Consider the following 13,974-nt stretch of genomic DNA (forward strand, 5'->3'; position numbering starts at 1 on the left):
GCATTCGTTGCTTCTAACCACGTTCTACAACAGCGTGAAACAAGAGAAAATTCAGTTTCCTTTGGATTTGTCGTCCCTTGTCAGATGAGCGAAGTGGGCGAAATCCTCAGGAGAGCTGTGGTAGGTAGTCTGTCCAAAGTTCAGTTCTGTTACAGCCGACACTGTTGCCAACTACACCAGCTTCACTAAAAGAGCTCTCACTGTAAACTCTTTCATCGTTTGTATGTGTTGCCCTGTCTATCTTGAGTGCTGGCTTTTCTCTCCTACTCAGCGTAGGCGGAACACAGTTAATGGTCACTCGCACAGCAGGTGACGCAAGACGGGTGTGGAACAAACAGGCGGTTCCTGCGATCGATGACGACGGAGTTCACGAAGTGTACAGCTAACCAGTGTGCAGCGGAAGTCATCGTAGGCATGTGCAACCAGTCCAGGGGCTAATTCGAGTGGAAAAACGTAAATGTAGGCAAGGTCGATCACTTTACTACCAGCGGCGAGTACTGAAGGCATCGTAGACGAGCCAGGACCAACTGGCTGGCGTGGGCCACGTGACACACCTGCGGTGGCGGCGGAGCCCTCTGTGAGAGAAGCGATGCTCGGGCTGGGCGGGGAACCCGAATCACTGTCAAATACTGAGCTTACATTCCTTCCATCGTCGTCATGATCATCGTCGTCATCTGCTTGCAACGTTTAGATGTTGTAATCGCCTGTTCCGGTCTCCTTCCATCCATGCATCCCATACGAGGTCTACCTAGTTCCCTCTTCCAGTTTGCCGATAGTTCGTTATGTTTTTTGCACTGTGTTTTCTCTCATTCTATGAACGTGATCCACTTCATTCTATTCTCTTCTATTTTGTCATTAACAGAAAAGATTTTTAAGCCAGCTCTTTCTGTTTCATTCCTTATTTTATTCATTTTATTACAGCATCTTGAATATCTCATGAACTTCGTCTCTGCTGCATGTAGATGTGATTTTTTTTTTTTGTTACTCTCCATGATTCGGAAACCTATACCAGAGTAGGTACAGCTATAACTTAACAGAATTTCATTTGTGTTTCTCTTTTGTTTTTCTTCCCAAAGTTGTTCCAATTGCTTGACAGACAGCTTGGTATTTAGTAACCGTCTTCTCAATATCTTTGTCGTAGGTAAAACTAATATCACCTTCTGGATAACTGAAGTGGGATACTTTTGCATTAATTTTCTCAATTATTATTATGACTGGATTTTTTCCTTTGGAAGCCATTATTTTTTGTCTTATTTCCCGAGAGAGTTGGAATATATTGCGGTTTGCCTTAATCTGTACATATATAAAGGGTGTACATGAATTCCGGGAACACTTTCAATTATTTATTGCACAAGAACGAAACAGATATCATACATATGTCATCTTGAAGAGAAATTCTGAAAGTTTTTTTTTTTCATGTATACCGCCACAGAGTAGTTTGGTAATTTGTCGATAGTCACGCTAGTCGCAAACATGGCGAGTTCAGGTGCGGAGCGAGCTTTCTGTGTGTTGGAGTTCGACAAAAACAAGTATGCTACAGCGATAAGAAGCCACCAACAAGGAAGGCCATTTACCACTGGCACAACAAATTCGTTAAGGCGGGTTACTTGTGCCCGGCAAAGAGGAGCGGACCTCCCAGTGTGAGTGAGTGAACGTGGAGCGCGTACGAGAGACATTCATAAGGAGTCCAAAGAAATCGGTGCGTCGTGCATCCCGTGAACTCGAAATGGCTCCATTGGCACTGTGGAAAGTCCTGCGACAGAAGCTGTCTATGAAGCCATCCAAATTGAAGCTAGTGCAGAAGCTGAATGACGACGACAAAGACAAGAGTTTTGAGTTTTGTTCGCAGTCGTATGAGGATTGGGATGGCATTGTTGATCGCGTAATTTTTAGCGACGAAGCCACTTTTCACACTAATGGGAAAGTGAACAGAGATAATTGTCGGAACTGCGGTACAAAGCATCCACACGAATGCATAGAATTTGAGCGTGATTCTCCTAAGGTAAATGTTTTTTGTACCTTGTCACGTCGAAAACTGTACGGGCCATTATTCTTCGCCGAGAGCACTGTCACTGGATATTCTTACTTGTGGGGAAGCGTCTGCCACAGTCGACGATGCCATGCTGGGGCGCGTGTGGCAAGGATTCGATTACCGTATTGACGTCTGACGGGTCACTCATGGTTCGCTTATCGAATGTTTGTAAATAAAACTTTCGGAGTTTCTCTTCAAAATGCAATATGTGTGATACCTGTAAAATGTTAAGTTCTTGTGCAATAAATAATTGAAAGTGTTCCCGGACTTTATGTACACCCTGTAAATCTTTGTAAAGTATTTTCTGTTTCCTGTGTGATTGTCTGGTCATCATATTTCCAACATTTTACACTAGGTGGTCTTTCTACCTTATCAAAGGCGCTTTCAGGATCAATAAATGCTAAATGCGTTTCTAAGCCAAATTCCCGACGTTTGTCACTAATTAGTCTTGTTATAAATATATTATCATTATACGAACTTTTCTTTCTGAAGCCTGAGTGTTCTTCTGAGATTATTATTGTTTGTAGTCTTCGAACAAGAATTTTTCCGTAAATTTTATACGACATTTAGTAAACTTATTCCTTTCTTTAGTCCATAATTGTGATTGTATATTTACTAAAATAATCCCATCCAGCATTGCAAGAAGGGCAGCATCGGTCGTAGAATTTTAATCTGTTTATTGTACATCGATTTCAGCTACTCTGCAGCTATCTTGAATGCAATTACGAGGGTTGGAAGTTGAATAGTGGCAACTATTTATTTACAGCTCGTAGCTCGTACAAAACAGATACGTGTTTCAAAGTTTTACTACCCTTCAAAGTAGTCACCAGCATTGTGTATAACCCGTTGCCAGCGATGTGAAAGTCGTAGGTTACTCTTAGGGTACGAGCGATACTTGCTTTAGACAGGGAACGCCTTCGGGCTGCAGACAGGGCTGTAAAGAGTCTAGAAATACAAGCAAGAGTAAACAGGAGGAGGAACAAGAGGAAGCTAGAGGAGGAGTTTGCAGAGGATGAAGATAATCCATCCTATGGACCTGGAATGCACTAAAAAGTTAATCCAATCTTTGTCGCTCGATTCCCAAAACTTTTATTTTCTCATACTAATTACATGTTTTCTAAGGATCTTCCAAACACATTTGTTTCAAACTTTCAGTAAATGTTACACAGTACCTTCTGCATAATTTAACACAGCCTTTTTCCACAAAACTGTATATTTTTGAATATATAAATAAAAAATTGCAAAAAAATGTTGTGAATTTTCATTACAATTGAAAAAAAATCATCTTTAATAACTGAACTAAAATTTTGTAAAATCCCTGTGTTAAGTTGTAGCCCATATTCCAATAAATAATCTGTAAAAAGTTCAACTTCCTACCTCAAATACTTTGTGAGGAAAGATGTAATTTACAAGCGTTATTTTAACATTGCAAGTATAGGGCGTTCCGGAGCCCCTTAAGGGAATTAAATATTCCAAGATCCACAGAGTCACGAGTGTGCCGAGGATACCAGATCTGAGGCGTCACCTCTCACCACGGACAACACAGTGGCCGACGGCCTTCACTTAACTACCGAGAGTAGCGTCGTTTGCGTAGAGTTGTGTGGGCCAATAAACAAGCAGTGCTGTGCGCAGAAATCAATACGACGAACGTATCCGTTGGAAACGGAAATGAGCGTTTGGCGTCACTGGTCGGGAGGCCCCTTGCGGGGCAGGTCCGGCCGCCTTGGTGCAGGTCTTATTACATCTGCGCGCCGGATGGGGATGAAATGATGATGAAGACAGCACAACACCCAGTCCCTGAGCGGAGAAAATCGCCGACCCAGCCGGGAATCGAACCCGGGCCATTAGGACTGCAATCCGTCACGCTGACCACTCAGCTATCGGGGCGGACGACGTATCCGTTAGGACAGCGCGACGAATCTGTCGTTAATAAGATACGGCAGCAGATGACCGATGCGAGTGCCTCTGTTAGCATCACGACGTCGCCTGCAGCACTTCTTCTGGGCTCGCGACCACATCGATTGGACCCTAGACGAGGGAAAAACTGTTGCTGGGTCAGATGAGTCCCGATTTTCCGTTGGTAAGAGCTAATCGTAGGATTCGATTGTAGCGCAGACCTCACGAATCCATGGACCCAAGTTGTCAACATGGCGCTGTGCAACGTGGTGGTGTTCCATAATAGTATGGGCTGTGTTACATAGAATGGACTGTGTCCTCTTCTCCAGTTGAACCAACTGAGACCATCTGCAGCCATTGATGGACTTCATGTTCCTAAAGAACGACATAATTTTTTTTTGGATATAATGCGCCATGTCACCGGGCCACAGTTGTTCGCGATTGGTTTGAAGAACATTGTGGACAATTTGAGGAATGATTTGGGCACCGAGATCGCCCGACATGAATCCTATTGAACATTTATGGGACATATTCGAAGGTCAGTTCGTGCAAAAAATCCTGCACCGGCAACACTTTCGCTATTATGGACGGCAATGTAGCCAGCATGGCTCAATATTTCCAGAATGAGATTTTCACTCTGCAGCGGAGTGTGCGCTGATATGAAACTTCCTGGCAGATTAAAACTGCGTGCCCGACCGAGATTCGAACTCGGGACCTTTGCCTTTCGCGGGCAAGTGCTCTACCATCTGAGCTACCGAAGCACGACTCACGGCGGCTCCTCACAGCTTTACTTCTGCCAGTACCTCGTCTCCTACCTTCCAAACTTTACAGAAGCTCTCCTGCGAAACTTGCAGAACTAGCACTCCTGAAAGAAAGGATATTGCGGAGACATGGCTTAGCCACAGCCTGGGGGGATGTTTCCAGAATGAGATTTTCACTCTGCAGCGGAGTGTGCGCTGATATGAAACTTCCTGGCAGATTAAAACTGCGTGCCCGACCGAGACTCGAACTCGGGACCTTTGCCTTTCACGGGCAAGTGCTCTACCAACTGAGCTACCGAAGCACGACTCACGCCCGGTACTCACAGCTTTACTTCTGCCAGTATCTCGTCTCCTACCTTCCAAACTTTAAAGAAGCTCTCCTGCGAACCTTGCAGAACTAGCACTCCTGAAAGAAAGGATATAGCGGAGACATGGCTTAGCCACAGCCTGGGGGATGTTTCCAGAATGAGATTTTCACTCTGCAGCGGAGTGTGCGCTGATATGAAACTTCCTGGCAGATTAAAACTGCGTGCCCGACCGAGACTCGAACTCGGGACCTTTGCCTTTCGCGGGCAAGTGCTCTACCAACTGAGCTACCGAAGCACGACTCACGCCCGGTACTCACAGCTTGCCCGCGAAAGGCAAAGGTCCCGAGTTCGAGTCTCGGTCGGGCACGCAGTTTTAATCTGCCAGGAAGTTTCATGGCTCAATATTTCTGCAGGGGACTTCCAACGGCTTGGTGAGTCCATGCCACGTCCAGCTGCTGCACTACGCCGGGCAAAAGGAGGTCCGACACGATGTTAAGATGTATCCCATGACTTTTGTCACCCCAGTGTACACACATCCATATGGTTAAAACAGTATAACTGTTTCTTATCAGTAATATCAGTGTGGTGCCATGCGCGATTTTATTTTACGATGAATCGTCATAATTTGGATATACCTCCACTGGAAATGGAAATGCCGTGTGGTTAGCGCCTCCCATCGGGTAGACCGTTCCCTGGTGCAAGTCTTTCGAGTTGACGCCACTTCGGCGACTTGCGTGTATGGGGATGAAATGATGTCGATAAGAACAACACAACACCCAGTCCCTGAGCGGAGAAAATCTGCGACCCAGGCGGGAATCGAATCCGGGCTGTGAGGTATGAAATTCCGCCGCGCTGACCACTCAGCTACCAGGGGCCGACATACCTACACAGAAGATATTGATCAGTAGTTCAAAACGATCTGCAATAAGCAGATTAAAAAAAAAACGCCCGATCCTACCCTTCTTGCTGTTTTGGATCTCATTAATATGGTCGTGGAGCACGCTCTTCCTAATGGAAACAAAACTGAATAAAATAGTCTTCTTTCATCATATTAGTTAAAAATATTCCTGTAACTTTTCCTTCCCTTTCCCAGCTACTAAGCTTTTATGTTTAGTTGAAAGTGGAAGATACGTTTATCTTTGTTTCTCGTCGAATGGCAGTCACTAAACGGGACTAGAATTTATTAGATTGTGTTTTGGCTGCTAGTTACCGAAGAGGTATACAGTTCATCATAGAAGAATTTGATATTTGAGAAACAAAACACAATTTCATTGCCTGAAAATGGCTTGGTGATCGTAGGACCGGATAGTGACAGTACTAAAGGAGAGTATAATGTTCACAATCCTAAGTTTTCATCCTGGCAGTTGTTAATAAACATGACGTAAGTTGATATGTTTCTTCGAATGCTGGAATTCAGAATGAAGAACACAATATGGACATAGTACACATGTCACAGGCTACACAAGACAGTTGTATGCCACTGACAACACATTTCTTCCGTGAACTAAAACTGCTTGGTCATAGACAGAGTCACTAAATGAAACAACTTATAAAAATAGTGATTTATTAGATACTGAAACATTTTTACGATCATCTCTGTAGTTCTGTAACACATTATATCGGAAGGAACTAGACAGCAGCAGGGAACTCCTGTGCAGAGTAAATGTGAGCCACTTCGAGGCCTCTCAATGTAAACTTACAAGTTTGGGTCTTACCATTAAAATTTTTCAGGTCTGCTGTCAATTTCAGAAGAACGTACATCTTTTTGTACTGCGAAACAGCTTTATGGAGTGCGGACTTCTCCCTCCGTGTGTTTTCTTAGGTCTGTGCTGTAGTTCTATTTGAATGAGGCCGCGTTATTAACGACAAATCTTATGAGGAATGTGTCTATAGCAATTGGAGAGCTATAATTCTAAAATGCTGGAACAACGGCCTGGACAGAATTCGGGAATTGTCCGCTGACAGCTCTTTTCTCGTCTAGTAATGTGAATTGACACACTCTCGCCTAAGATATATTGCTAATAATGAGATATTATCGAAATTAAACAAGTTTTCGCAGTCTTAAGTGTGTAGTGTGGCTGTTACTGTAATTCCACTTGGGTTAGGCGCTGTACTACCACATCTCCCTGCTTTAAGGACACAGGGAACTTTTCCGGCTCAATATTATGTAAAAAACACCTATTTCTTTCAGGCACAGTTTATGCTTTACAGATTTTTGGTTGATATCAGGTATTGCAGCACACTTTCTAAACAAATTAGAAGTATTTTGAATATTTTTGAACCTGCTTCGGGTTATTAAAATAATTGCAAAGAAATTGAGGCATTTTTTCTTCAAAATGCTTTCTCTAATTGAGGTACCGTTTAATCTAAAGTTATACATTTGAAGGAGACCCAATTTTTACCAGATATGCATGACATGATGGCTGAGTTCCTAGACCTATTTAATTCCACCTATTATGTATATAACAAGCATAAAAAATATCATTTTACATTTTAATTTTTTGCCTAGTAAAAATGTTATTCTTTCTATAATTTAGTTGATTCTGCAATAAAGTTTCGGTCTACCACATAAGTATGGACTATTGCAAGTTACATAAAAAAATCAGAGCAACGCTTTATAAACTTTAGCAAATATTTGTATCTGAATTCTGAAAAATACAACTTGCGGGAAATTGCGAATGAAGATATGAGTCCAATTAAACTGTGCCTCAGAACATTCCTGAATCATAGTCTTCATCCTGCAGCATTTCTTCATCTTCAAGTTTCCTCTTGGCATTCTTTTTAGCACTTCTTGCTTCTTTGGTAACTTGAAGAGCGAATCTTTCAGCTTCATGCACCCGTTGTCTGTCACATGCAAGCAATTGATCATCCATATTAGAGCCACATTTTATGCCTGAATTTCTCAGGACTTCCAACCTTCCTCTCACTCCATCATTGAAACATATCACTGCATATAGTACACCAACTTTTAATGTATTTAGTCCTACAAAAACATTCTTGGATAATCTTTCCCACATGCAATGGTTGAAACTTTCGTTTGTATTCTGAGTGCCCCCATGAAGACATTTACTAAGCAAAACAGGGTCACTCAGGGCTCTAAAAATTGGTTTTATTTCATTCATAACTGAGGTGTTGACATAAGTGCCAAGACCGTGTTTCGTGAGGAGGCCGAAATGCACGCTGTTAAAGCTCACGCAAACGGTCGTGAGGTCTGGAACAGGTCAGAGAAATAAGACTAGCAAACAGGAGGTAACTGGTAGAATACTTAACTTTATTCCATAATTGGAGAACATAGGTCTGACGGTACAGGCTTTATAAGATAACCAGCAAAAGATAAATGGCGCCTTGCTAGGTCGTAGCAATTGACGTAGCTGAAGGCTATGCTAACTATCGTCTCGGCAAATGAGAGCGTAATTCTCAGTGAACCATGGCTGTCAACGTCGGCTGTACAACTGGGGCGAGTGCTAGTACGTGTCTCTAGACCTGCCGTGTGGCGTCGCTCGGTCTGCAATCACTGACAGTGGCACACGCGGGTCCGACGTATACTAACGGACCGCGGCCGATTTAAAGGCTACCACCTAGCAAGTGTGGTGTCTGGCGGTGACACCACAGTAACAGCTTCAGGAAGAGAATACCTATGATGGTATATTGGACCACTTTCTTTTGCTTTTTGGTAACCACACCAACAATCTGCTCCTTTAGGGCAAGGTCCGCGAACAGGGTGGTCATCTGTGGGCAACTTAGGAAAATAGGTGACCCGTACAGCTTTTCCCATTGCTGTAACATCATTCAGAGGTGCAGTTCGTCTAATGACCAGTCCATAATAACTCTGAAGAAAGTCTATTTCAGTTTCTGTCAATCTGCCTCGGCCAGACAGAGATTTTCCAACAGATAACAACTTTCCTTTCATTTCTCTTCGTAGCTTCCTCAGTCTAACACGCATCCAATTTTTGCACATGTCCACAACGCTCCAGTTTTGTTACAAAGGTGTTATCATAAACATTGAACTCATTAATTTTATTGAAAGCTTTAGAGTCCCTATCGCTTAGGTACTTCCAACGTTGTAAACGGGCACCGACCTCTGAAATATTTTTATAGCTCCATCACACTCCATATCTCCATTGTAACATAATAATTCGTAGAACACTGATGTTCAATATGTCTTTCAGTGTTACCATGGCAGGTGTGGCAGCACTTCGTCAGCAACTTTCCCATTCTCTAGAGAAGTAGCACTTACAACACCATTCAAGGAACAATGTCCTCGACGTTGCACGGACCCATCAAGTGTAACAGCAATGTCCCTGGTTTAGACACAACCGTCAAGACACCTTAAAGCATTTTTATGTACTTGCTGAACCTACTTGGAGGAGGAGGAAGGTCCATCAAACCACAGAACGTTTGAGCAACCTTTTTTCCTTTTCCTATTGCACGCATTACATACACTAACTTCAAATTCACATCATATGAATTATGCACAATGTTCGAAGTCATTTTCGAGGTAGATTTATTGCAGGATCTACACAGAACAACTAATTTTGATGCTAAAACCTTCCTTCTACTTTGTTGTTCAATTATTTCGAGCCAGCCTTCGCCATCACATTGTTTAATTTCGCCACTTCCTTTATCACAGAAGATAAGATGCCCACATCAACAACAACAAATCCACTACAAACAGTGTCATTGTTAACACAAAGTTTGAATCACCAGGGGGCGTGCCATGTGGGAGTTCCTTCCCTGAAGAACTGACAGTGTGGCTTGCTTTGTTTGTTAACTGGTTACCATGGAATTTCCTTTTATTGAATTTCTTGATGCGTGGGATAGTTCGTATTTATTGCACACTAAAGGATATGTACTTCCACAAATATATGTAGCACTTGGGCAACAAACATTCAGTAACACGTGAACAAACTGCTTCAGCGAAACAAAAGTAAATACTATCAAAGATAATCATTTAAAGGCACTAGAAACCTGCACTGTTACCAACATACACAATGTATCATACGTATAATCGCTGGAAACAGAAAGTTCACAGTTCTCTTCGAAATAATACTGGTTTCTATAACAGAAATAAAGGGGGCGGGGCGGCATACATGACTGTAACTTTAAAATTTGGAATATACAGGTCATTTTTCATTTGAAACCCTACAATGTATATATCAATGTAATCAGGAAAGACTAAAAGACTACAGATTTGAATAAAGTAATAAAAAAATTTCGATTTTTTTCCACCAGTTATAAGTACCCTGTGTCCTTAAAATGCAGTGCGAACTGAGTTTATCCGCCTGCAAGAGCACGACTTGTCTGAGTTATTCGAGGAAAACGAACAGAGCTGTTTGTATACTTAGGGAAAACGGACAAAAATAACCTTTCTATCCCGTATTATTCAGCTCTCGAGGGAAAGAAATCAAAATGAGTATGAACAAAGTCTGCGCAGTGCAAGCAGTTAAAAAAAAAAAAAAGAAAGAAAAAAAGACACCATAGCCCTTCTAGAAGCTTGGGTTGATGTTTCCTCTGGAAGTGCAGTAGTGACAGTTAAAATAAATGATTCGATACCGTTTACTCGACAACTGCATTCACAGCTGTGTTCTACGAGCACCGTAAGGTGTCTGGCGAAAGCTACCACTCTATAACTGTCATTTCTCCTGAGATGGAAGGTTCTCGAAACCCTTCTGTACGGGCCCAAATTTTTGTAATTTTAGAGTCACGGTCGTCATGTCAGATGATACGCGAAAGGGAGTTATAAGTTTTCTCATTCGTTTTAGAACTTCTATTGAAATTTTTTTATGTGTAAATCTGCCCGAGATGCACGACACCTTCTTCCTAATACCTGCTACTGCGCTGGCCGGAGTGGCCGAGCGGTTCTAGGCGCTACAGTCTGGAACAGCGCGACCGCTATGGTCGCAGGCTCCAATCCTGCCTCGGGATTGAATGTGTGTGGTGTCCTTAGGTTAGTTAGGTTTAGTTCTAGGGGACTGATGACCACAGCAGTTAAGTCCCATAGTGCTCAGAGCCATTCTGAACCTGCTACTGCGGTTTGTTGAACTTCTCTGTGACACTGTTACGCTGAATAAATAAAGCCGTAACGAATTGTGGAGGTCTTTTTTGAATATTTTTTCAATTATCCGTTAATCCAAGTTTTTCAGGAACGCATACCAATAGCGCCGCTACGAGCCTACCTTTAGCTACCTCAGACGTTTCTTTCCCTTCTGACGATACCTCTCCATTAAGAGCGACACGTTTGAGTTACAGAAGTCTTCAATCGAATCGCATATCTGTTCGGATATTCGGTATGCACGTATTTTGATTACTAGGCGACATTATCGGGCTGTACCGAAGCCTTTCGGAAATCCAGAAACATGGGCCAACCTGAGATGCGCTGTCTACTGCCTTTTGGATGATATCAACCAACAGGGAAACCTGAATTTGCAGACACAAAATTGATACCTGCATAGAAATTGGCTGTGCAGTACGATTAGCAATTACAATAAGTTCACGTACTCCAGTACTAGACAATGTACGAGTTGCGAGAGGCGGGCACTTAATTATCCGGTGGCGTGAGAAAAATGCCCGCTGCCTGCCGGCTGCTTCCCGCGCACCTTGGCTGCAACAGCGGGAGTGTGTCAGGCCGGCCAAGGCCGTGTGTGCAGGTAGGCTGGAAGGCAGGCAGGTACAGCTGCAACAGCGTGACTCACTCGCGTCAGCGGCGCCCTACCTCGCCACCTGGCACTGTTGCTCCCTGCGGCTCCCTCACCGCCCCGCCCATCTGGATAGGCCGCGCTGTTCTTCTCCTACCACTCACTGTATGTGTTCACTTGTGTCCAAAATTAAACCAACCATCGGAGATGTGGCAAGGTTGCATTTTTTTTGCTACAAAACAGTATAAACAGGTGATAGTAAAGCAGGAACAATGTAAAGAACACACAACAACTGCAACATGCATAACGGTAGACAAAAATGGTCTTCGTTTATTACAACTTAACAGATTTGCGCACACATTCCGACTACTGGTTACTGTGCTCAGTATGGGGTGTCACCGTCTCTGGCAGCAATACAGGCTGTGAAGAAAACGGTTCAAAAATGGTTCAAATGGCTCTGAGCACTATGGGACTTAACATCTGACGTCATCAGTCCCCTAGAACTACGCTACTGGCCATTAAAATTGCTACACCACGAAGATGGCGTGCTACAGACGCGAAATTTAGCCGACAGGAAGAAGATGCTGTGATATGCAAATGATTAGCTTTTCAGAGCAGTCACACAAGGTTGGCTCCGGTGGCGACACCTACAACGTGCTGACATGAGGTAAGTTTCCTACCGATATCTCATACACAAACAGCAGTTGACCGGCGTTGCCTGGTGAAACGTTGTTGTGATGCCTCGTGTAAGGAGGAGAAATGCGTACCATCACGTTTCCGACTTTGATAAAGGTCGGAATGTAGCCTACCGCGATTGCTGTTTATCGCATCGCGACATTGCTGCTGGCGTTGGTCGAGATCCAATGACTGTTAGCAGAATATGGAATCAGTGGGTCAGGAGGGTAATACGGAACGCCGTGCAGGATCCCAACGGCCTCGTATCACTAGCAGTCGAGATGACAGGCATCTTATCCGCATGGCTGTAACGGATCGTGCAGCCACGTTTCGATCCCTGAGTAAACAGATGGGGACGTTTGCAAGACAACAACCATCTGCACGAACAGTTCGACTACGTTTGCAGCAGCGTGGACTATCAGGTCGGAGACCATGGCTGCGGTTACCCTTGACGCTGCATCACAGACAGGAACACGTGCGATGGTGTACTCAACGACGAATTTGGGTACACGAATGGCAAAACGACATTTTTTCGGATGAATCCAGGTTCTGTTTACAGCATCATGATGGTCGCATCCGTCTTTGGCGACCTCGCGGTGAACGCACATTGGAAGCGTGTATTCGTCATCGCCATACCGGCGTGTCACCCTGCGTGATGGTGTGGGGTGCCATTGGTTACACGTCTCGGTCACCTCTTGTTCGCATTGACGGCACTTTGAACAGCGGACGTTACATTTCAGATGTATTACGACCCGTGGCTCTACCCTTCATTCGATCTCTGCGAAACCCTACATTTCAGCAGGATAATGCACGACCGCATGTTGCACGTCCTGTACGGGCCTTCCTCGATACAAAAAATGTTCGACTGCTGCCCTGGCCAGCACATTCTCCAGATCCCTCACCAATTCAAAACGTCTGGTCAACGGTGGCCGGGCAACTGGCTCTTCACAATACGCCAGTCACTTCTCTTGATGAACTGTGATATCGTGTTGAAGCTGCATGGGCAGCTGTACCCGTACACGCCATCCAAGCTCTGTTTCACTCAATGCTCAGGCGTATCAACGCCGTTATTACGGCCAGAGGTGGTTGTTCTGCGTACTGATTTCTCAGGATCTATGCACTCAAATTGCGTGAAAATGTAATCACATGTCATTTCTAGTATAATATATTTGTCCAATGGCCAGCCGAAGTGGCCGTGCGGTTAAAGGCGCTGCAGTCTGGAACCGCAGGACTGCTACGGTCGCAGGTTCGAATCCTGCCTCGGGCATGGATGTGTGTGATGTCCTTAGGTTAGTTAGGTTTAAGTAGTTCTAGGAGACTAATGACCTCAGATGTTAAGTCCCATAGTGCTCAGAGCCATTTGGACCATTTTTAATTGGTCGGTGTAAATAACTTGAATGGCAGATAACTCAATTTACGTGTCAGGCCAAATTTCAGAGTACAACATAAATTCTCCTGCCTAAACGACTGTATATATACGTCGAAGAACACCCCTCCAAAGGACACACATAAAGCAAGTAACGACTAGTACAAATATAGTGAAAAGCATAAACAAATAAATGATGGCAATAATTACTGTTAGTGCTGGGGTCAACACTGAACAGTCTTTACAGTACACTTCTTTTATGTGCGGAGAGAAACATTAAGAGATAGTTTGTTACAAAGCA

General features: G+C 43.8%; 1 protein-coding gene and 1 non-coding gene across 4 annotated transcripts in view; one reads left to right on the forward strand and one right to left on the reverse strand.

The window, feature by feature from the left end:
- Nucleotides 1–13,974, forward strand: part of LOC126163047 (protein tweety) — a 1,031,842-nt gene that overhangs the window by 292,417 nt on the left and 725,451 nt on the right. The window lies entirely within an intron of this gene.
- Nucleotides 4,915–4,991, reverse strand: Trnas-uga (transfer RNA serine (anticodon UGA)). Its single transcript has one exon. It is a non-coding gene; the product is annotated as a tRNA-Ser (tRNA).

This window comes from Schistocerca cancellata, chromosome 2, assembly GCF_023864275.1.
Source record: "Schistocerca cancellata isolate TAMUIC-IGC-003103 chromosome 2, iqSchCanc2.1, whole genome shotgun sequence".
Taxonomy (NCBI): Eukaryota; Metazoa; Arthropoda; class Insecta; order Orthoptera; family Acrididae; genus Schistocerca; species Schistocerca cancellata.